The 23049-nt window shown below is 49.3% G+C and overlaps 1 protein-coding gene across 3 annotated transcripts in view; it reads left to right on the top strand.

Annotated features, from left to right (window-relative positions):
• Positions 1-19394, top strand: part of enc2 (ectodermal-neural cortex 2) — a 40598-nt gene extending 21204 nt beyond the window's left edge. The window contains exon 3 of one of the 3 annotated variants that reach the window (XM_066649867.1): positions 18691-19394. The gene's annotated coding sequence lies outside the window, so the exon portion shown is untranslated. Of the gene's footprint in view, positions 1-5166; positions 5222-6691; positions 7055-18690 lie in introns of those variants that run through there. The other 2 variants (XM_066649868.1, XM_066649869.1) reach the window with 2 other exon arrangements.
• The last annotated feature ends 3655 nt before the right edge of the window (positions 19395-23049 follow it).

Here is a 23049-nt window from a genome sequence, read left to right as displayed (position 1 = left end):
ACAGCAGCTGGACCCTGTCTGTCCCCCTCATCACCACCTGCCCATGCGCTTTATTCTTTCACTCCAGACAGCAACAAAATAAAAGTTTGAGGGAAGAGGATGAATATTCGGGACGACGTCGCAGTAACGCTGCCTGTGTCCTCCGGGTTTATTCATTCCAGACGAAATGTTACTGCACAAGCATCACTCAGCATCACTCGAGGATGGCTCAGGAGAGTGGTGATTCTCTTTTTTAAATTTTAAAGGGGATATTTTATGAAAAATAGACACACACTGTGAAACAGGACCAACCAGTCAGTTTTCTGTGCGCTGCCCGAGTCAGAAAAAGTGATAAAACGAGTCGTTCTGATTCTGCTCCACTTCTGACGTCAAGTGCAGAGGCTTTAGAATGGCCCCGCCCCCTAAACTCAGTGCCTTGCTTAGAGGACCACTGCATTAAGTTTAAGGGGGGTTTACTTTAAACAAGACCCATTCTCCTCCTTCTCCACAGTGGAACACAGTTCTGTTTCTTAGTGAAACGTCTGTGACATGCTTTGGTCCAAACCCCACGAGCCCCACAGCAGTGTTCTCCCCCTGTGTAAACAGCCCTGTTCAGAACGCCCGCTTTCAGCACCTGTTCCTTTAAATGATAATGAGCCGCTCGCTGTTCACCCCGACCCCGAGCGCACAGCAGTGAGGAGCAAGGAGCAGAAGCTCTGGTTTTTAGCCGTTTTCACTCAGTTCTCTTTCTTCTCCGTTTTTACTCAGTGCTCTTATTTCTCCGCGCTCGTTGTGTCTGTTTTGCTGAGTTTAACCTCATCTTTTGCGCTCTCACATAAACACGGGTCCAGCGCTGTGATTGGACAGACTCAGATGAGGGGGCGGGGCCATTCTACAGCGCCGCTCTTTTGTTTTGGCTCTAAGAATACCTGCGATCCTCAGTGGTGAAGCATGTCTCTGCTCTCCTCAGGAGGAACGAAGCAGTGAAGTGAAAACAGGAGGCAGAAGGCGCTCTTGCCCCAGGCCTGGGAATCCTGTTTCATCACATTAATATTTCAGCAACTGCAGCAGCTGGTGATAAGGGAACAGCAGGATGTTACCTGCTCATCCACTTTCACAAACTCTCCACTCACTCTTTTCTCTCAAACTCTTTAACCCCAGGTCTTCTGCGAAGGTCTCCGTCTGCCTCCCCTAGTGTCAGCAGCTTTTTAGATCCAGTGCCAGAAGTGTGTAGATCCTCGTTGGCTGGTAGCACCATGTAAAGGATTCAGTTCATACTACTTCCAAATATAATAGCAAGCAGTGAACATCCAGACTCCAGTAGGGTTATGTGCAGAGAAGTTAGAATCTCCACACCCCCTCGTCTGAGTCTGCCCAATCACAGCACTGCACCCGCATTTACGTGAGAGCTCAAAGATGTGGTTAAACACAGCAAAACAGACACAACGAGCGCGGAGAAATAAGGGCACTGAGTAAAAACAGAGAAGAAAGAGAACAGAGTGAAAACGGCTAAAAACCAGAGCTTCTGCTCCTCGCTCCTCACTGCTGTGCGCTCGGGGTCGGGGTGAACAGCGAGCGGCTCATTATCATTTAAAGGAACAGGTGCTGAAAGAGGACGTTCTGAACAGGGCTGTTTACACAGGGGGAGAACACTGCTGTGGGGCTCCACTCCACTGTGGAGAAGAGGGTATGAATATAAATATAAAATAATGTTTTATCCCCGATAAACTGTAACAGTGATCAGGTGAGGGCTGAAAGTGAGTAAAGCTGATGTTCCTACTGCCTGTGTTTTGTTTTTTTGTTTTTTTCAGAGTATTGCTTTCATAACAAATGCCAGGCGTTTCAGGTAGTGGAGCTGCTGAAAGCTTAGCTTTAGCCCGAGTTAACCTCATGACTAATCCATCAAGGACTAAGGTTACAGGGCTGATTTTAATGGGTGCTCTTACACTCTGTTAAACCTCTCTGGAAATAAACGACAACGCAGAGAGAATGAGCAGCATGTTTCTGTGAGATTGGCCATAACTTCTTTTTCAGCTGTTTAAATTTATATTTATATTTTTCTATTGATTCGTTTCCTTTGCAATAACATGTAGAAAACTGTTATAAGCTGATGCTAATATTCTATTCTATTTTCTGTACAGACCCATGGGCTCTGTTCCAAAACCTTGTGAGCCGTTGAGACACAGAGCATTTTACGTCATAGTGCACTGTCCCAATTCTTAGACACTTTAAATCCGCTGCCTACTGAGATGCCTTAATCTGGACGAACTTTAAGGTGGCACTGAACCCTTCCTCAGCCGTGAAAGCTAGGGTGACCAGACGTCCTTTTTTCCCTGGACATGTCCTCTTTTTTGTTTTTCTAGAGCTTACAAACTAGTCCCGCCCTCCACTACTCCGATTGGTTCGCTTGAGTGAGAAGGGGGCGTGGTGAAGTAGCCTAAAATCTTCTGATTGGACGGTCTGACTGTAGAGCTACCGTTATTGGTCGATAACCTTCTCTGTAAACATTTAATTGGTCAGTCTGCACGTCAGTAGTCCTTGTTTACGTCAGGCAAAGCTCATGTACCCACCCTCATCTCGAGCAGCTATGCCAAAACATAAATGCAAGTTCTCGGATGAATTAAAAAAGAAATTCCCATGTTTTGTGTAGCAAATAAAGGTGTAAAGGACCTAAAAGCACACATAGGTTCAGCTAAGATTACAACGGCAGCGAGAGGCGTGACCATCTCAGATCTGGGCACCCTAGTGAAAACAATCTCATGATGCAACGCAAACACAACTCTCATATATTTAGCTTTTGCTCCAGAGCAAAAATTAATAAAATAGTGATAACAACAGAACGACTAGAATCCACGGCGCTGAAATGCGGAGGTGGCGCTAGCTGCTGAGGGAAGTAGACACCAGTGGTGTGCAGTGGGTGGGAACAAGCCGTGACCTAATCGCTCTCCAAATATAGCGTCTCAATAATTTGCCTTATGAGCGTTCTATATGGTTCTATATAGAGCCATTTAATTAAATAAAGAACCCTGGTAGAACCATCATTTTTAAGTATGTAGGCCTGAGAAGATCGGCAACAATCCAGAACTTGCTGAGAGCCGAGGAACTGATCAGAAACCCTATCTGGGATCAAGAGTCCAGACCAGTGAGGAACAGCTGGGATGTGGCACCTGAACAACTTTGCACTGGAAAAAGAGGCTCTTCTTTCATTAAAATCCCACACTGTAAACAGCACCAATCTCTGGTTGGACACCAGAAGCTTATTCCTGTTACACCTGGCCCTCGCTCATTCTCAGTGAGCTTTTATAAACTTGATGGGATTGAGCCAGCTCTGAGCTCCATCTTAGTGAGAGTGAGCGATGAGCGCTCATGTTCAGCCAGCAGTTTTCCAAGAATAGAAAAGTACAATGCGTATTGTTTTACATTTCCTTCTGCACAAAAAGCAGTCATTAAATTAAAAACGCTGCAGCGTCTCAGCAGCTTTTTGTAGGACGACACCAGTGTACGATCTCAGTTGTAGCTCAGAACCTGAAACCGGGCTGGGAGTCTCAAGGGAGCGTCTCCTGTGCCTTTAGTTAGGGAACACGGACGTACCCTACAGCACTGCAGGGGTTTTCATTCCATAACCCTTTATCTCTACACTTTTTATTTTATTCTCTATTTAAAAACGTTATGTTGAATATAAAACCTGAATAACGTTATGTTCCCCCTGGGTAATCAATTAAAATACACAACCGGAGCTTCAGATGGATGTATTCCCCGTCTTCTCCACACTCCTTTGTCAACAGCCCTGTTCAGAACGCCCGCATTCAGCACCTGTTCCTTTAAATGATAATGAACCGCTCTCTGTTCACCCCGACCCCGAGCACACAGCAGTGAGGAGCGAGGAGCAGAAGCTCTGGTTTTTAGCCGTTTTCACTCTGTTCTCTTTCTTCTCCGTTTTTACTCAGTGCTCTTATTTCTCCGCGCTCGTTGTGTTTGTTTTGCTGCGTCTTTGTGTGGGTCCAGCGCTGTGATTGGACAGACTCAGATGAGGGGGCGGGGCCTTCCTAAAGTCTCTGCATTTGACGTCAAAAGCAGAGTAGAATCAGAATGGCTCGTTTTATCCTGACTTAAGCAGTACACAGAAAACAAACTGTTTCACAGTGTGTGGGTTGGTGGGCTCCAGATTCACACATTAATGTGAACATGCACTGAACAAGTTTTTTTTTTTTCCATCAATTGTACCCTTAAAAGGGAACATGTTATAAAAATAAAGTGCCTCATATCTCCAGTTAATAACTTTTATCTGTAGTTAATGCTTCCAACTACACGATGTAATTAAAAAGTTACCATCAATTTCCATCATGTTTAAACTCTTAAAACAGTGAGAATGAAAACAAAGATAATTTATTGAGTTAAAATGACTTTGAAAAAATGTAAACTGCAGCAGTGGGAGGAAATAATTTTAAAGTGTGAGCCCAAACACAGAAACAGAAGGCTTCTTTGTTCAGCAGCGGCACTGCGCTCACGTGCTGTGTCCACTCTGATGCCTGGTTACTGTCTTTTCTGTCAACAGTGCAGTTTTTATTGGGCGGCATTGTCCTCCACTAATCCAGGTAATTTGCCAGTTGGAAGAGCCCTGACCCGACGCCAAGCACCGCTCGCCCCTCCCGTTTCTGGAAAGCCTAAACCAGCTAATTGTTTTGCTGTTGCCGAGGCCCTAAATCGGATTGTGCTGCTGTAATCTGATCTTTTTGTCACCGTAGCTGCAAACACGATGTTTTGGCCCGGTCCGCAGTTCCGCTACTAGAGACAGAGAATGGACACGGGGTGAAGGCCAGGATTAGCCCTGCGGCTCATCCCTGGGTCAGGCAGAACTCAGGAACCGTCACCTGAGGACAAAAACAAGCCTTGCCTTGTCATCACGACCCGGTTAAATTAGCGCTCCACGGGTTTGAGCCCAGTTCTGTCGGGCAGAGTCTGTGCTGGTTGGCTCTAGCAAAGCGTAGCTTAGGAGAGAACTGGGGAGGGGCTGAACAGGGCCATCTACAGGAAAAAAACAGTAAGAGATTAATAAGCTTTGGACATTTAAGAAAGGTATACAATGATTGTATTAATTTGTATTAACATTAACATTGTATTAATTTTGTGTATGAAGTAATTATTGGTCAGTTTGCTTCATACTTCTCTGACTTTATTTGTAAACAGGTCTCTGGATTTCAACAGAGTGAATTTGTGACTGTCTGTGAGGAGTGTGGTGTGTTCTCACTGTGTCTGCGTGGGTTTCCTCCAGGTGACTGTCTGTGAGGAGTGTGGTGTGTTCTCTCTGTGTCTGCGTGGGTTTCCTCCGGGTGACTGTCTGTGAGGAGTGTGGTGTGTTCTCTCTGTGTCTGCGTGGGTTTCCTCCGGGTGACTGTCTGTGAGGAGTGTGGTGTGTTCTCCCTGTGTCTGCGTGGGTTTCCTCCGGGTGACTGTCTGTGAGAAGAGTGGTGTGTTCTCTCTGTGTCTGCGTGGGTTTCCTCCAGGTGACTGTCTGTGAGGAGTGTGGTGTGTTCTCCCTGTGTCTGCGTGGGTTTCCTCCGGGTGACTGTCTGTGAGGAGTGTGGTGTGTTCTCCCTGTGTCTGCGTGGGTTTCCTCCGGGTGACTGTCTGTGAGGAGTGTGGTGTGTTCTCTCTGTGTCTGCGGGGGTTTCCTCCGGGTGACTGTCTGTGAGGAGTGTGGTGTGTTCTCCCTGTGTCTGCGTGGGTTTCCTCTGGGTGACTGTCTGTGAGGAGTGTGGTGTGTTCTCCCTGTGTCTGCGTGGGTTTCCTCCGGGTGACTGTCTGTGAGGAGTGTGGTGTGTTCTCTCTGTGTCTGCGGGGGTTTCCTCCGGGTGACTGTCTGTGAGGAGTGTGGTGTGTTCTCCGTGTCTGCGTGGGTTTCCACCGGGTGACTGTCTGTGAGGAGTGTGGTGTGTTCTCCCTGTGTCTGCGTGGGTTTCCTCCGGGTGACTGTCTGTGAGAAGAGTGGTGTGTTCTCTCTGTGTCTGCGTGGGTTTCCTCCAGGTGACTGTCTGTGAGGAGTATGGTGTGTTCTCCCTGTGTCTGCGTGGGTTTCCTCCGGGTGACTGTCTGTGAGGAGTGTGGTGTGTTCTCCCTGTGTCTGCGTGGGTTTCCTCCGGGTGACTGTCTGTGAGGAGTGTGGTGTGTTCTCTCTGTGTCTGCGGGGGTTTCCTCCGGGTGACTGTCTGTGAGGAGTGTGGTGTGTTCTCCGTGTCTGCGTGGGTTTCCACCGGGTGACTGTCTGTGAGGAGTGTGGCGTGTTCTCTGTGTGTCTGCGTGTGTTTGTTGTGTCCAGTGATTTTGGATAGGCTCGACTGTCTCCCATCCAAATACTGATCCAGACCTGCTGAGCTCCAGTGGACCTGCACTTGCTGTGGATGCTGGGGGAAGAGTCAGCAAATGTTGAAACATTTATTACACCGTTACAACCATCTGGGTGTAGCCTGTAGACTTCTATTTGTAGATGCTAACGGGTTCTGTTCAGCATGATTGTTGTGTAGTGTTTCTACAACATTTCAGTGGTGTTGTTAAGTAAACGAGGCCCAGTCTTGTTATGGTGTGTGGTGAATGCAAGGCTTCAGTGCAGAATGGCGCATGCACATCCCTTTCTTGGAAGGAGAATTACTCACTGCAGTCAGCTCTTATATTCGTGTCTTATTGTCAGCCATGACATTTCCACTCTTCCCCACAGGCTAGACGGCAGCGTCTGCTGCTGATAAGAGCGTTGGAAATGCTCTGCCTGCTGCTCTGAAGGGACCTAGGGACTGCTCAACAACTGCATGGTGTGAGGTTTTTCTTAGGCCCCGTTCACATGGATGTGTTTAGGTTTTTGTCTGTGCTTTCCTCCCATCCACAAGAAAACAGAATTTTAAGTCACTGAAAATGGAGCTTTTCAAAAACGCTCTTCAAGGTAGAGATTTTTTAAAACATCATTGTCTCTCTTCTCATGAATACTACATCAGTCATAAACTACACTGTACACACACAGTTCCTCACTCCCTCTACAGTGAACTACATCAGTCATAAACTACACTGTACACACACAGCTCCTCTCTCCCTCTACAGTGAACTACATCAGTCAAAATCTACACTGTACACACACAGCTCCTCACTCCCTCTACAGTGAACTACACCAGTCATAAACTACACTGTACACACACAGCTCCTCACTCCCTCTACAGTGAACTACATCAGTCATAAACTACACTGTACACAGCTCCTCACTCCCTCTACAGTGAACTACATCAGTCATAAACTACACTGTACACACACAGCTCCTCTCTCCCTCTACAGTGAATTACATCAGTCATAAACTACACTGTACACACACAGCTCCTTGCTCCTTCTACAGTGAACTACATCAGTCACAAACTACACTGTACACACACAGTTCCTCACTCCCTCTACAGTGAACTACATCAGTCATAAACTACACTGTACACACACAGCTCCTCACTCCCTCTACAGTGAACTACACCAGTCAAAATCTACACTGTACACACACAGCTCCTCACTCCCTCTACAGTGAACTACATCAGTCATAAACTACACTGTACACACACAGCTCCTCTCTCCCTCTACAGTGAACTACATCAGTCATAAACTACACTGTACACACACAGCTCCTTGCTCCTTCTACAGTGAACTACATCAGTCACAATCTACACTGTACACACACAGTTCCTCACTCCCTCTACAGTGAACTACATCAGTCATAAACTACACTGTACACACACAGCTCCTCACTCCCTCTACAGTGAACTACATCAGTCATAAATTACACTGTACACACACAGCTCCTCACTCCCTCTACAGTGAACTACATCAGTCATAAACTACACTGTACACACACAGCTCCTCTCTCCCTCTACAGTGAACTACATCAGTCATAAACTACACTGTACACACACAGCTCCTTGCTCCTTCTACAGTGAACTACATCAGTCACAAACTACACTGTACACACACAGCTCCTCACTCCCTCTACAGTGAACTACACCAGTCAAAATCTACACTGTACACACACAGCTCCTCTCTCCCTCTACAGTGAACTACATCAGTCATAAACTACACTGTACACACACAGCCCCTCGCTCCCTCTACAGTGAACTACATCAGTCATAAACTACACTGTACACACACAGCTCCTCGCTCCCTCTACAGTGAACTACATCAGTCATAAACTACACTGTACACACACAGCTCCTCGCTCTCTCTACAGTGAACTACATCAGTCATAAACTACACTGTACACGCACAGCTCCTCGCTCCCTCTACAGTGAACTACATCAGTCACAAACTACACTGTACACACACAGCTCCTCGCTCTCTCTACAGTGAACTACATCAGTCATAAACTACACTGTACACACACAGCTCCTCGCTCTCTCTACAGTGAACTACATCAGTCACAATCTACACTGTACACACACAGCTCCTCAATCCCTCTACAGTGAACTACACCAGTCATAAACTACACTGTACACACACAGCTCCTCACTCCCTCTACAGTGAACTACATCAGTCATAAACTACACTATACACACACAGCTCCTCGCTCCCTCTACAGTGAACTACATCAGTCACAAACTACACTGTACACACACAGCTCATCGCTCCCTCTACAGTGAACTACATCAGTCACAAACTACACTGTACACACACAGCTCCTCGCTCCCTCTACAGTGAACTACATCAGTCATAAACTACACTGTACACACACAGCTCCTCGCTCCCTCTACAGTGAACTACATCAGTCATAAACTACACTGTACACACACAGCTCCTCGCTCCCTCTACAGTGAACTACATCAGTCATAAACTACACTGTACACACACAGCTCCTCGCTCCCTCTACAGTGAACTACATCAGTCACAAACTACACTGTACACACACAGCTCCTCGCTCCCTCTACAGTGAACTACATCAGTCACAAACTACACTGTACACACACAGCTCCTCGCTCCCTCTACAGTGAACTACATCAGTCATAAACTACACTGTACACACACAGCTCCTCTCTCCCTCTACAGTGAACTACATCAGTCACAATCTACACTGTACACACACAGCTCCTCGCTCCCTCTACAGTGAACTACATCAGTCATAAACTACACTGTACACACACAGCTCCTCGCTCTCTCTACAGTGAACTACATCAGTCACAATCTACACTGTACACACACAGCTCCTCAATCCCTCTACAGTGAACTACACCAGTCATAAACTACACTGTACACACACAGCTCCTCACTCCCTCTACAGTGAACTACATCAGTCATAAACTACACTATACACACACAGCTCCTCGCTCCCTCTACAGTGTACTACATCAGTCACAAACTACACTGTACACACACAGCTCATCGCTCCCTCTACAGTGAACTACATCAGTCACAAACTACACTGTACACACACAGCTCCTCGCTCCCTCTACAGTGAACTACATCAGTCATAAACTACACTGTACACACACAGCTCCTCGCTCCCTCTACAGTGAACTACATCAGTCATAAACTACACTGTACACACACAGCTCCTCGCTCCCTCTACAGTGAACTACATCAGTCATAAACTACACTGTACACACACAGCTCCTCGCTCCCTCTACAGTGAACTACATCAGTCACAAACTACACTGTACACACACAGCTCCTCGCTCCCTCTACAGTGAACTACATCAGTCACAAACTACACTGTACACACACAGCTCCTCGCTCCCTCTACAGTGAACTACATCAGTCATAAACTACACTGTACACACACAGCTCCTCGCTCCCTCTACAGTGAACTACATCAGTCACAAACTACACTGTACACACACAGCTCCTCGCTCCCTCTACAGTGAACTACATCAGTCACAAACTACACTGTACACACACAGCTTCTCGCTCCCTCTACAGTGAACTACATCAGTCATAAACTACACTGTACACACACAGCTCCTCTCTCCCTCTACAGTGAACTACATCAGTCACAAACTACACTGTACACACACAGCTCCTCGCTCCCTCTACAGTGAACTACATCAGTCACAAACTACACTGTACACACACAGCTCCTCGCTCCCTCTACAGTGAACTACATCAGTCATAAACTACACTGTACACACACAGCTCCTCTCTCCCTCTACAGTGAACTACATCAGTCATAAACTACACTGTACACACACAGCTCCTCGCTCCCTCTACAGTGAACTACATCAGTCATAAACTACACTGTACACACACAGCTCCTCTCTCCCTCTACAGTGAACTACATCAGTCACAAACTACACTGTACACACACAGCTCCTCGCTCCCTCTACAGTGAACTACATCAGTCATAAACTACACTGTACACACACAGCTCCTCGCTCCCTCTACAGTGAACTACATCAGTCATAAACTACACTGTACACACACAGCTCCTCACTCCCTCTACAGTGAACTACATCAGTCATAAACTACACTGTACACACACAGACAGCACTAGAGTTGAGATTCACACAGATGAATAAATAGAAATGATGTGTGTTAGAAATATATACTGCACTGTTAACATCTAGATTAATTCATTTCAGGACGTGTGTAGTGCACTACAGAGGGAGGATGGAGTGATTTGGGATTAAACCTCTTTCATATGTCGTGGTGTTTTGATGTCTCTCTTTAAGAGCTAGTATCGCCCCCTAATGGACTGGTGTGATAGTGCAGCTATTTTTAGTGCCAGGTCTGTTTGAAAAGATTGTTTTGATTACGCAGTGACACTAGTGTTAACTAGACAGACGATTTCTGGCAAAGGATGAACACTCACCCTCCTCCAAAAGGTTACATAGTGCAGTCTCTGCCGTGCTGATCCCAGAGTAGCAATGACAGATGCTCTGTTCTCCCTACTGCAGCTCAGTGGAGCATGTAAGATGTAATTTAAAAGTAAATTACATGGTGTTCCTTTAATGTGGCCGTTTTCACAATAAGCAAAAACCTGGTGGATGGGAAACCCACTAATGTAACGTCTTATCCATTGTGTAATCGATCTCATAAGTTCGGAGGAGTTAAATTCCATTACTCTCCTAATCCCCCAATGCTCTCCTGCACCTTGATGAGCCGCTGTGCCTTCGCTTCCCACGCAGTTAAAGCCCATAATGGACCTGAGACTGCACTGTGGGCCGTGCTGAGTGATGCCATAATAGCTCAGCTGATTGAACCTGGTCGGACTCATCTTCCAGGGCAAGACCCTACTTGTCCGAGCCATAAACAGGAGCAGAGGAATGGGCTGGGGTGGGTGTAGGAGCTTTACACAGGAGCCTTAGACAGAACCATTACCCAGTATCTGCATCCTTTGATTCTGCGCCAGAAGACGGTCAGCATCTCTCCGTCTCAGCGCTCAGAACTGTGGAGGCTTAGTAAAGTGAGCAGAAGTTTCCACCCACTCCTCGAGATGAGTGCTCGGAGGAGGACACCCTGCACATTGTGTTTTTTAAAGAGATTCAATTTCATAACGAATGCTTGTGCCTGCAGTCCACATTAAACGCTGTGTCATCCCTCAAACAAACAGCTACCGTTCACCAGTCACAAAGGCTTCAGGTATCGCTCGGATTGTGTGAGTGAATGGGTGATTGTGTGAACCTGTCCACAGTGTGTGTGTGATTCCATTAAACTGGACTTCACCGTCTTCCCTCTTTACTGCAGTAAGCTTCACATCTCCGGAATAGAGGTTTTCACTAAATCTTTAAACATTTCTGCAAGGATTCGATGGCATTCCGTCTATAGAATGTCTGAGGATGTTTGCACTAATGTGTTTATGAAGCTCCAGTGTCTGTAAATGGGTGATGCTCATGACAGAGGCATCTGGATGTTTTTAGACAATGAAAAGCAGTGTGGTGTGTTCTCCCTGTGTCTGCGTGGGTTTCCTGTCTGTGAGGAGTGTGGTGTGTTCTCCCTGTGTCTGCGTGGGTTTCCTCCGGGTGACTGTCTGTGAGGAGTGTGGTGTTTTCTCCGTGTGTCTGCGTGGGTTTCCTCCGGGTGACTGTCTGTGAGGAGTGTGGTGTTTTCTCCGTGTGTCTGCATGGGTTTCCTCCGGGTGACTGTCTGTGAGGAGTGTGGTGTGTTCTCCCTGTGTCTGCGTGGGTTTCCTCCGGGTGACTGTCTGTGAGGAGTGTGGTGTGTTCTCCTTGTGTCTGCGTGGGTTTCCTCCGGGTGACTGTCTGTGAGGAGTGTGGTGTGTTCTCGCTGTGTCTGCGTGGGTTTCCTCCGGGTGACTGTCTGTGAGGAGTGTGGTGTGTTCTCACTGTGTCTGCGTGGGTTTCCTCCGGGTGACTGTCTGTGAGGAGTGTGGTGTGTTCTCCTTGTGTCTGCGTGGGTTTCCTCCCACAAACCAAAACCACACGTTTGTAGGTGGATTGGTGACTCAAAAAAAGTGTCCGTAGGTGTGTGTGTGTGTGTGTTGCCCTGTGATTGACTGGCGCCCCCTCCAGGGTGTATTCCTGCCTTGCGCCCAATGATTCCAGGTAGGCTCTGGACCCACCGTGACCCTGAACTGGATAAGGGTTACAGATAATGGATGGATGAATGAATAATAATAATGTTACGGACAAGTTACACACAGCCACCAATAAGATACAGTCGCTTCTTACTCAAACTCACCGTTCCACCTTAAAAGACACAGAGGTCTGAGTGTTAACAAGTTAGAGAGGACTGTATTTCCACACAATTGTAGATGTTGCCTTTAAAGTAGCTAAGTTCCCTACACTTTCTGGAGTGTAGTTGTTGCGCTGAATTGGGCCTCGATGCGCAGACCCTGTTTGTTCCAGCCTCAAACAGAAATGCAGCCGCCGCTTTCCTCCAGAACTCCGCTTAATGCTCTCACGCTCTTACGGGAGGGGATTAGCATCAAATCAGAGCATGGTAAAAACACATCAAGGTGATGAGGATGGGATTAGAGGCGCGGAGCCGGACGAAACATCCAGCGACTCCCTGAGAGACGCCAGCTCTAAATCCTCGGAGTAAACGCTTGAAGTACTAAGAGACTACAAATCCATCCTCTCTCCACAGGGACAGCAGAAAAGATTCAAAGGCGTCCGCAATTGATTCTGTCGGCTCCATCAAAGCATTCCCAAAGCCCCCTTCCGCAGATCCAGGGTGTGGAAGCAGCCAGATTTACTCTTCTTTTCTCTTCCCTTACCATTTTTCTTTTTGCTGTTACTTTAAACTGTGAGCTGTTAAAGCGAACTCTCCTGCCTTCACTGCTACTTTGTGTAGAAGTGGGAATTCTTTGTATCTGTTTCTCTGCTCCTCTGACCATACGGAAGAACTTTGTAGTCCACCTGTGGCTCTGCATACTTTAGACACAGGGAGAACACACCACACTCCTCACAGACAGTCACCCGGAGGAAACCCACACAGACACAGAGAGAACACACCACACTCCTCACAGACAGTCACCCGGAGGAAACCCACACAGACACAGAGAGAACACACCACACTCCTCACAGACAGTCACCCGGAGGAAACCCACACAGACACAGAGAGAACACACCACACTCCTCACAGACAGTCACCCGGAGGAAACCCACACAGACACAGAGAGAACACACCACACTCCTCACAGACAGTCACCTGGAGGAAACCCATGCAGACACAGAGAGAACACACCACACTCCTCACAGACAGTCACCTGGAGGAAACCCACGCAGACACAGAGAGAACACACCACACTCCTCACAGACAGTCACCCGGAGGAAACCCACACAGACACAGAGAGAACACACCACACTCCTCACAGACAGTCACCTGGAGGAAACCCACGCAGACACAGAGAGAACACACCACACTCCTCACAGACAGTCACCTGGAGGAAACCCATGCAGACACAGAGAGAACACACCACACTCCTCACAGACAGTCACCCGGAGGAAACCCACACAGACACAGAGAGAACACACCACACTCCTCACAGACAGTCACCCGGAGGAAACCCACACAGACACAGAGAGAACACACCACACTCCTCACAGACAGTCACCTGGAGGAAACCCATGCAGACACAGAGAGAACACACCACACTCCTCACAGACAGTCACCCGGAGGAAACCCACACAGACACAGAGAGAACACACCACACTCCTCACAGACAGTCACCCGGAGGAAACCCACGCAGACACAGAGAGAACACACCACACTCCTCACAGACAGTCACCCGGAGGAAACCCACGCAGACACAGAGAGAACACACCACACTCCTCACAGACAGTCACCTGGAGGAAACCCATGCAGACACAGAGAGAACACACCACACTCCTCACAGACAGTCACCCGGAGGAAACCCACACAGACACAGAGAGAACACACCACACTCCTCACAGACAGTCACCCGGAGGAAACCCACGCAGACACAGAGAGAACACACCACACTCCTCACAGACAGTCACCCGGAGGAAACCCACACAGACACAGAGAGAACACACCACACTCCTCACAGACAGTCACCTGGAGGAAACCCATGCAGACACAGAGAGAACACACCACACTCCTCACAGACAGTCACCCGGAGGAAACCCACACAGACGCAGAGAGAACACACCACACTCCTCACAGACAGTCACCCGGAGGAAACCCACGCAGACACAGAGAGAACACACCACACTCCTCACAGACAGTCACCCGGAGGAAACCCACACAGACACAGAGAGAACACACCACACTCCTCACAGACAGTCACCCGGAGGAAACCCACGCAGACACAGAGAGAACACACCACACTCCTCACAGACAGTCACCCGGAGGAAACCCACGCAGACACAGAGAGAACACACCACACTCCTCACAGACAGTCACCCGGAGGAAACCCACACAGACACAGAGAGAACACACCACACTCCTCACAGACAGTCACCTGGAGGAAACCCATGCAGACACAGAGAGAACACACCACACTCCTCACAGACAGTCACCTGGAGGAAACCCACACAGACACAGAGAGAACACACCACACTCCTCACAGACAGTCACCTGGAGGAAACCCACACAGACACAGAGAGAACACACCACACTCCTCACAGACAGTCACCTGGAGGAAACCCATGCAGACACAGAGAGAACACACCACACTCCTCACAGACAGTCACCCGGAGGAAACCCACACAGACACAGAGAGAACACACCACACTCCTCACAGACAGTCACCTGGAGGAAACCCACGCAGACACAGAGAGAACACACCACACTCCTCACAGACAGTCACCCGGAGGAAACCCACACAGACACAGAGAGAACACACCACACTCCTCACAGACAGTCACCCGGAGGAAACCCACGCAGACACAGAGAGAACACACCACACTCCTCACAGACAGTCACCCGGAGGAAACCCACGCAGACACAGAGAGAACACACCACACTCCTCACAGACAGTCACCCGGAGGAAACCCACGCAGACACAGAGAGAACACACCACACTCCTCACAGACAGTCACCCGGAGGAAACCCACGCAGACACAGAGAGAACACACCACACTCCTCACAGACAGTCACCTGGAGGAAACCCACGCAGACACAGAGAGAACACACCACACTCCTCACAGACAGTCACCTGGAGGAAACCCATGCAGACACAGAGAGAACACACCACACTCCTCACAGACAGTCACCCGGAGGAAACCCACACAGACACAGAGAGAACACACCACACTCCTCACAGACAGTCACCCGGAGGAAACCCACGCAGACACAGAGAGAACACACCACACTCCTCACAGACAGTCACCCGGAGGAAACCCACGCAGACACAGAGAGAACACACCACACTCCTCACAGACAGTCACCCGGAGGAAACCCACACAGACACAGAGAGAACACACCACACTCCTCACAGACAGTCACCCGGAGGAAACCCACACAGACACAGAGAGAACACACCACACTCCTCACAGACAGTCACCCGGAGGAAACCCACACAGACACAGAGAGAACACACCACACTCCTCACAGACAGTCACCTGGAGGAAACCCACGCAGACACAGAGAGAACACACCACACTCCTCACAGACAGTCACCTGGAGGAAACCCACGCAGACACAGAGAGAACACACCACACTCCTCACAGACAGTCACCCGGAGGAAACCCACACAGACACAGAGAGAACACACCACACTCCTCACAGACAGTCACCTGGAGGAAACCCATGCAGACACAGAGAGAACACACCACACTCCTCACAGACAGTCACCTGGAGGAAACCCACGCAGACACAGAGAGAACACACCACACTCCTCACAGACAGTCACCCGGAGGAAACCCACACAGACACAGAGAGAACACACCACACTCCTCACAGACAGTCACCTGGAGGAAACCCATGCAGACACAGAGAGAACACACCACACTCCTCACAGACAGTCACCCGGAGGAAACCCACACAGACGCAGAGAGAACACACCACACTCCTCACAGACAGTCACCCGGAGGAAACCCACGCAGACACAGAGAGAACACACCACACTCCTCACAGACAGTCACCCGGAGGAAACCCACACAGACACAGAGAGAACACACCACACTCCTCACAGACAGTCACCCGGAGGAAACCCACGCAGACACAGAGAGAACACACCACACTCCTCACAGACAGTCACCCGGAGGAAACCCACGCAGACACAGAGAGAACACACCACACTCCTCACAGACAGTCACCCGGAGGAAACCCACACAGACACAGAGAGAACACACCACACTCCTCACAGACAGTCACCTGGAGGAAACCCATGCAGACACAGAGAGAACACACCACACTCCTCACAGACAGTCACCTGGAGGAAACCCACACAGACACAGAGAGAACACACCACACTCCTCACAGACAGTCACCTGGAGGAAACCCACACAGACACAGAGAGAACACACCACACTCCTCACAGACAGTCACCTGGAGGAAACCCATGCAGACACAGAGAGAACACACCACACTCCTCACAGACAGTCACCCGGAGGAAACCCACACAGACACAGAGAGAACACACCACACTCCTCACAGACAGTCACCTGGAGGAAACCCACGCAGACACAGAGAGAACACACCACACTCCTCACAGACAGTCACCCGGAGGAAACCCACACAGACACAGAGAGAACACACCACACTCCTCACAGACAGTCACCCGGAGGAAACCCACGCAGACACAGAGAGAACACACCACACTCCTCACAGACAGTCACCCGGAGGAAACCCACGCAGACACAGAGAGAACACACCACACTCCTCACAGACAGTCACCCGGAGGAAACCCACGCAGACACAGAGAGAACACACCACACTCCTCACAGACAGTCACCCGGAGGAAACCCACGCAGACACAGAGAGAACACACCACACTCCTCACAGACAGTCACCTGGAGGAAACCCACGCAGACACAGAGAGAACACACCACACTCCTCACAGACAGTCACCTGGAGGAAACCCATGCAGACACAGAGAGAACACACCACACTCCTCACAGACAGTCACCCGGAGGAAACCCACACAGACACAGAGAGAACACACCACACTCCTCACAGACAGTCACCCGGAGGAAACCCACGCAGACACAGAGAGAACACACCACACTCCTCACAGACAGTCACCCGGAGGAAACCCACGCAGACACAGAGAGAACACACCACACTCCTCACAGACAGTCACCCGGAGGAAACCCACACAGACACAGAGAGAACACACCACACTCCTCACAGACAGTCACCCGGAGGAAACCCACACAGACACAGAGAGAACACACCACACTCCTCACAGACAGTCACCCGGAGGAAACCCACACAGACACAGAGAGAACACACCACACTCCTCACAGACAGTCACCTGGAGGAAACCCACGCAGACACAGAGAGAACACACCACACTCCTCACAGACAGTCACCTGGAGGAAACCCACGCAGACACAGAGAGAACACACCACACTCCTCACAGACAGTCACCCGGAGGAAACCCACACAGACACAGAGAGAACACACCACACTCCTCACAGACAGTCACCTGGAGGAAACCCATGCAGACACAGAGAGAACACACCACACTCCTCACAGACAGTCACCTGGAGGAAACCCACGCAGACACAGAGAGAACACACCACACTCCTCACAGACAGTCACCTGGAGGAAACCCACACAGACACAGAGAGAACACACCACACTCCTCACAGACAGTCACCTGGAGGAAACCCACACAGACACAGAGAGAACACACCACACTCCTCACAGACAGTCACCCGGAGGAAACCCACACAGACACAGAGAGAACACACCACACTCCTCACAGACAGTCACCCGGAGGAAACCCACACAGACACAGAGAGAACACACCACACTCCTCACAGACAGTCACCCGGAGGAAACCCACGCAGACACAGGGAGTGTGTGTGTGTGTGTGTGTGTGTGTGAGACAGATTCAGAGAGCACTTTGTCTTTTGGGGGTTTTTTTTTATGTTGGAATGTTAGAGTTGTGTTTGTAATCCAGATCTAGTCCAACATCAAATCCTCACAGCAGTGTTCCAGACTTTAGAAGCTACTTTAGTACAATGCACAAAAATAAGCCTGTCTTGCTCTAGGGTTGAAACCACTCTTCAGACGGAGCGCAGGCTGGTGTCCTTTCGCCTCTTCACTGAACCGTTGTATAATTTTACCTGTGTGTATGACACTAGCCTGAACCGTCTTTCTCCGTTGCAGGTGTCGTGCTCTTCTGGCCGTAGCCGATGGGTGGCAGGAGCAGGAGCGTCTGTGAGTGAGAGCGAAACCACAAGCCGCACGCTTCTCAAATACAAACAAAATAAAAAGCCAAACTACCTAGGAGCGACTGAGTGGTGTGAAGTGCTGGAGGAAAAGTGGAACAGTGTCGTTCGGATCGGTCATTTCCTGACAGCACAGCGGACAAGCTAACAGCGCTCTGTGTATCTGTTGCCAAACAGGAGGCGTGCTGACACACACACCTCTTACATCAGTTTCTTTTGTTGCTTGGATTTTTTAGAACAGATGTTAAAACTTTCGTGTCGTAAACACTTAGCAACCTGCCAGGAGTGAAAGAATTGTATTAGCAGGTGACACAGAGATTTCTGAGACGCACAAATACCTTCCACACATGCACTTTGCTCTGGTGTTTACTGGTAATTTAATGGCAAGTATTGGAAAATGTTAAAGCCAAGTTGGTAGTTTACCCAGTACAACACCTGGAACATTACCCATGCCCAAGAAATGACTTCAGTGGGACAGTACGAGACCTGGGTAATTACCCACACAGGGCCTGCTGTGTTAGCCAGAAAATTACCCATGTGACCCCCAGTCCTCAGCGCTGTACCCGGGACACGACCCTCCAGTCCTCAGCGCTGTACCCGGGACACGACCCCCCAGTCCTCAGCGCTGTACCCGGGACACGACCCCCCAGTCCTCAGCGCTGTACCCGGGACACGACCCCCCAGTCTCCAGCGCTGTACCCGGGACACGACCCCCCAGTCCTCAGCGCTGTGCCCGAACACGACCCCCCAGTCTCCAACGCTGTGCCCGGGACACGACCCCCCAGTCTCCAGCGCTGTGCCCGGGACACGACCCCCCAGTCTCCAACACTGTGCCCGGGACACGACCCCCCAGTCTCCAGCGCTGTACCCGGGACACGACCCCCCAGTCCTCAGTGCTGTACCCGAACACGACCCCCCAGTCTCCAGCGCTGTACCCAGGACACGACCCCCCAGTCCTCAGCGCTGTACCCAGGACACGACCCCCCAGTCCTCAGTGCTGTACCCGAACACGACCCCCCAGTCTCCAGCGCTGTACCCAGGACACGACCCCCCAGTCCTCAGTGCTGTACCCGAACACGACCCCCGAGTCTCCAGCGCTGTACCCTGGACACGACCCCCCAGTCCTCAGTGCTGTACCCCAACACGACCCCACAGTCTCCTGCGCTGTACCCAGGACACGACCCAGTCTCCAGCGCTGTATCCAGGACACGACCCAGTCTCCAGCGCTGTATCCAGGACACGACCCAGTCTCCAGCGCTGTATCCAGGACACGACCCAGTCTCCAGCGCTGTACCCAGGAGATGACCCCCAGTCTCCAGCGCTGTACCCTGGACACGACCCCCCAGTCCTCAGTGCTGTACCAGAACACGACCCCCCCAGTGCAGGGAAAGCTCTGCATACCCAGAAGTCAATCCATCACCAGGAAACACAGACGTTCAGATTACTGTCGCCGCAGCAGAGTGCGTTTGTGAGGATTTAGAAAAGTTGAGTTGTGGAGTTTATTTTTTGAGTGAAAGCTGCAGTGAGATTTTAGAGAGATTTTACAGAAGCAGTGTTCAGCTTTCAGAGTGGAGTAAAACCACAGTGGAGAATTCAGTACACGATTTTAGAAACGAAAGAGCTGCTTTGGTAGAGTGTGTCACCTCTGTTTCCCAGGACTTTATCAGAGTGCACAAACACACGACTCAAACGTGACACAAAACACAGCAAACGTCTATAGAGCTGACACTGTCCTGGGCTTGAAGTGTGAAAAGGGCTCACGGTGACCTCCACACTTCCTTCACCTCCACACACGGGCCGTACGAGGGTTCTTGTGAACACTACACTACTCAGAACTGTACAGAACCGCGTGACGTCTCGAGTAGACGGAGGTTTCCAGGAGCAGAAGCTGTTTATTCTCTTATTAAACTAAAGAAGGCTGTGTTCTTTCGACCTCGTTTTCAAACACGACGCCATCTTCCACCGCACAAGTCACATTCCGATATTCAAGAACACAAACTCTTAAAGCACCTGGACAAGGTTCTTGACCTGTTCCGAGGACCACCAACAACACACTGGGTCCCCACCAACGAGAACCACCCGAGACTGTTCCTGTTCTTCCTTATACACGTCTACTTCATTAATCCATTTATATTTTATAAGTACACACTCACCCAGTCACTCTTTCACACACACACTTACACCTATGGACAGTTTCACACACTCACACTGTCACTCACTCGCGCGCACACACAAACACACTGTTACTCACACTCTCACATACACACACACACACTCTGACACCTGTGGACAGTTTCACACACTCACACTCTCACATGCACACACACACTTGTGGACAGTTTCACACACACTCTGTCACTCACACTCACACACACCCCTACACACACCTGTGGACAGTTTCTCTCTTTCACACTCACACACACACCTGTGAACAATTTCACCCAGTCATTCACACACACCTGTGGACAAAATCACACACTCACTCACTCGCTCACACCTGTGGACCGTTTCACACACACTTCTCACAGACAGTGACCCGAGGAGAGGACCCCGAGACCCTGCAGCGCCACCACGAGGCCCGGTCCTATACCACACACTCTTACTGAGGAACTGTGAAACTTGTATAAACTACAGCATGAGGACTTACATATCTACCCCTTCTTACAGAAGTGAGTGTGGTGTTGGGCTCTGGACGATGAGGGTCTTTGTTACTGACTTTACTCAAAGCTCAGAGGGACGACCCCCAGCCGCAGGTCTGCGCAGGGCACGCTTTACCGCCGCTGCTTTAAACGTCTCTCAAACATTTTTCTATTTAATGGAAAGTGACTCACTGCTAAAGTTTTCCATTCGGAATGGGCACATTTCTGGGATTAAGCGCTCGATCCCGTAGGCCTCTTCATGAGCTGAATTCCCGGTGCCTAATACCGCGGGCCGTGTTTGTCGTTTATTGCACTCTGTTGTTGAAGGGTTTGAATAAATGACTTTCTGATGCTTGCCGACTGGTTTTATAAGCTCTCCGTGGCTTTAGGAAGCACTCGCTCCCTCGGCTTAAACCTTTCCTCCGGCGTTCGCCGTCCCAGGATGCTTTGAAGCGGAGAAAAAATAAGCTTGGGATTATTAGCTCCATGTTGCAGTGTAAACTCTTAAAGCCTTCAGACTCTTCCTCTTCTCAAAATAGTTTGTCCTTTGCTGCTGGTTACTCCCTTCTCTCTCTTTCTTTCTCTCTCTCTCTGTTTTCTCTTTCTCTCTCTCTCTCTCTCTCTCTCTCACTCCCTCTCTCTCTGTCTCGCTCTCTCTTCCTCTTTATCTCTCTCACTCCCTCTCCCTCTCTGTTTTCTCTCTCTCTATCTCATTCCCTCTTTCTTTCTCTCACTCCCCCTGTTTTCTCTCTCTCTCACTCCCTCTCTCCCTCTTTCTTTCTCTCTCTCCTTCTCTGTCTCTCTCTCACTCCCTCTCTCTCTGTCTCTCTCTCACTCCCTTTCTTTCTCTCGTTCCCTCCCTCTTTCTTTCTCTCTCTCTCTCTGTCTCTCTCTCACTCCCTCTTTCTTTCTCTCTCTCTCACTCCCTCTGTTTTCTCTCTCATTCCCTTTCTTTCTCTCTCACTCCCTCTTTCTCTCTCACTTTTGTTTTCTTTCTCTTTGTCTCTCTCACTGCCTCTCTCTGTCTCTCACTCCCTCTGTTTTCTCTCTGTTTTTTCTCTCTCACACTTCATCTTTGTTTCTTACTTCCTCTCTCTGTCTGTCATTCCCTCTCTCTCTCTCTCTTCCCACTATTGCATTCTCTCCATCTCTCTTTCTAACTCGTCTTTCTGTGTAGATTTCTCTAATTTTGTTATTGTTTCCATCTTGTCCTTCCTTTTTTCATTTTAATCTTCACTCTGTCCATTTCTTCATTCTTCCTCTTGCTCTTTCTCTCTCTTTCTCCTGTCTTTCTGTTTCTTTAGAATCATGTCCTTTCTCATTTTTTTCCAATTCTTTCTCTTCCATTGTCTCTGTCTCCCTCAGTCTTTCTCTCTCCCTCCTCCTCTCTTTCATTCTCTATCATTCTTTCAGTCTCCCTTTTCTTCTTCCTTGTTTTTATTTTATTTCTCTCTCTACTTAGGGACTGTCTCTCTCTCTCTCTCTCATCGACTTAAAGGAATGTCCTCACACCGTCGTGAGCAGAGGTTTGGACATGTTTTGTTGACATTCTCTACAGGGAACACACTTTAATGCACAGTTGCTCTTTGTTCACACCTGAAAAGTAATCACATATTTTAGGTTTGTTTTTATCACCGTCCCCCAATCCACCACAGAAA

The sequence above is a fragment of the Hoplias malabaricus genome, chromosome 17, assembly GCF_029633855.1.
Source record: "Hoplias malabaricus isolate fHopMal1 chromosome 17, fHopMal1.hap1, whole genome shotgun sequence".
In the NCBI taxonomy this organism is placed as follows: domain Eukaryota; kingdom Metazoa; phylum Chordata; class Actinopteri; order Characiformes; family Erythrinidae; genus Hoplias; species Hoplias malabaricus.
This window is presented reverse-complemented; position numbering and strand designations above follow the sequence as displayed.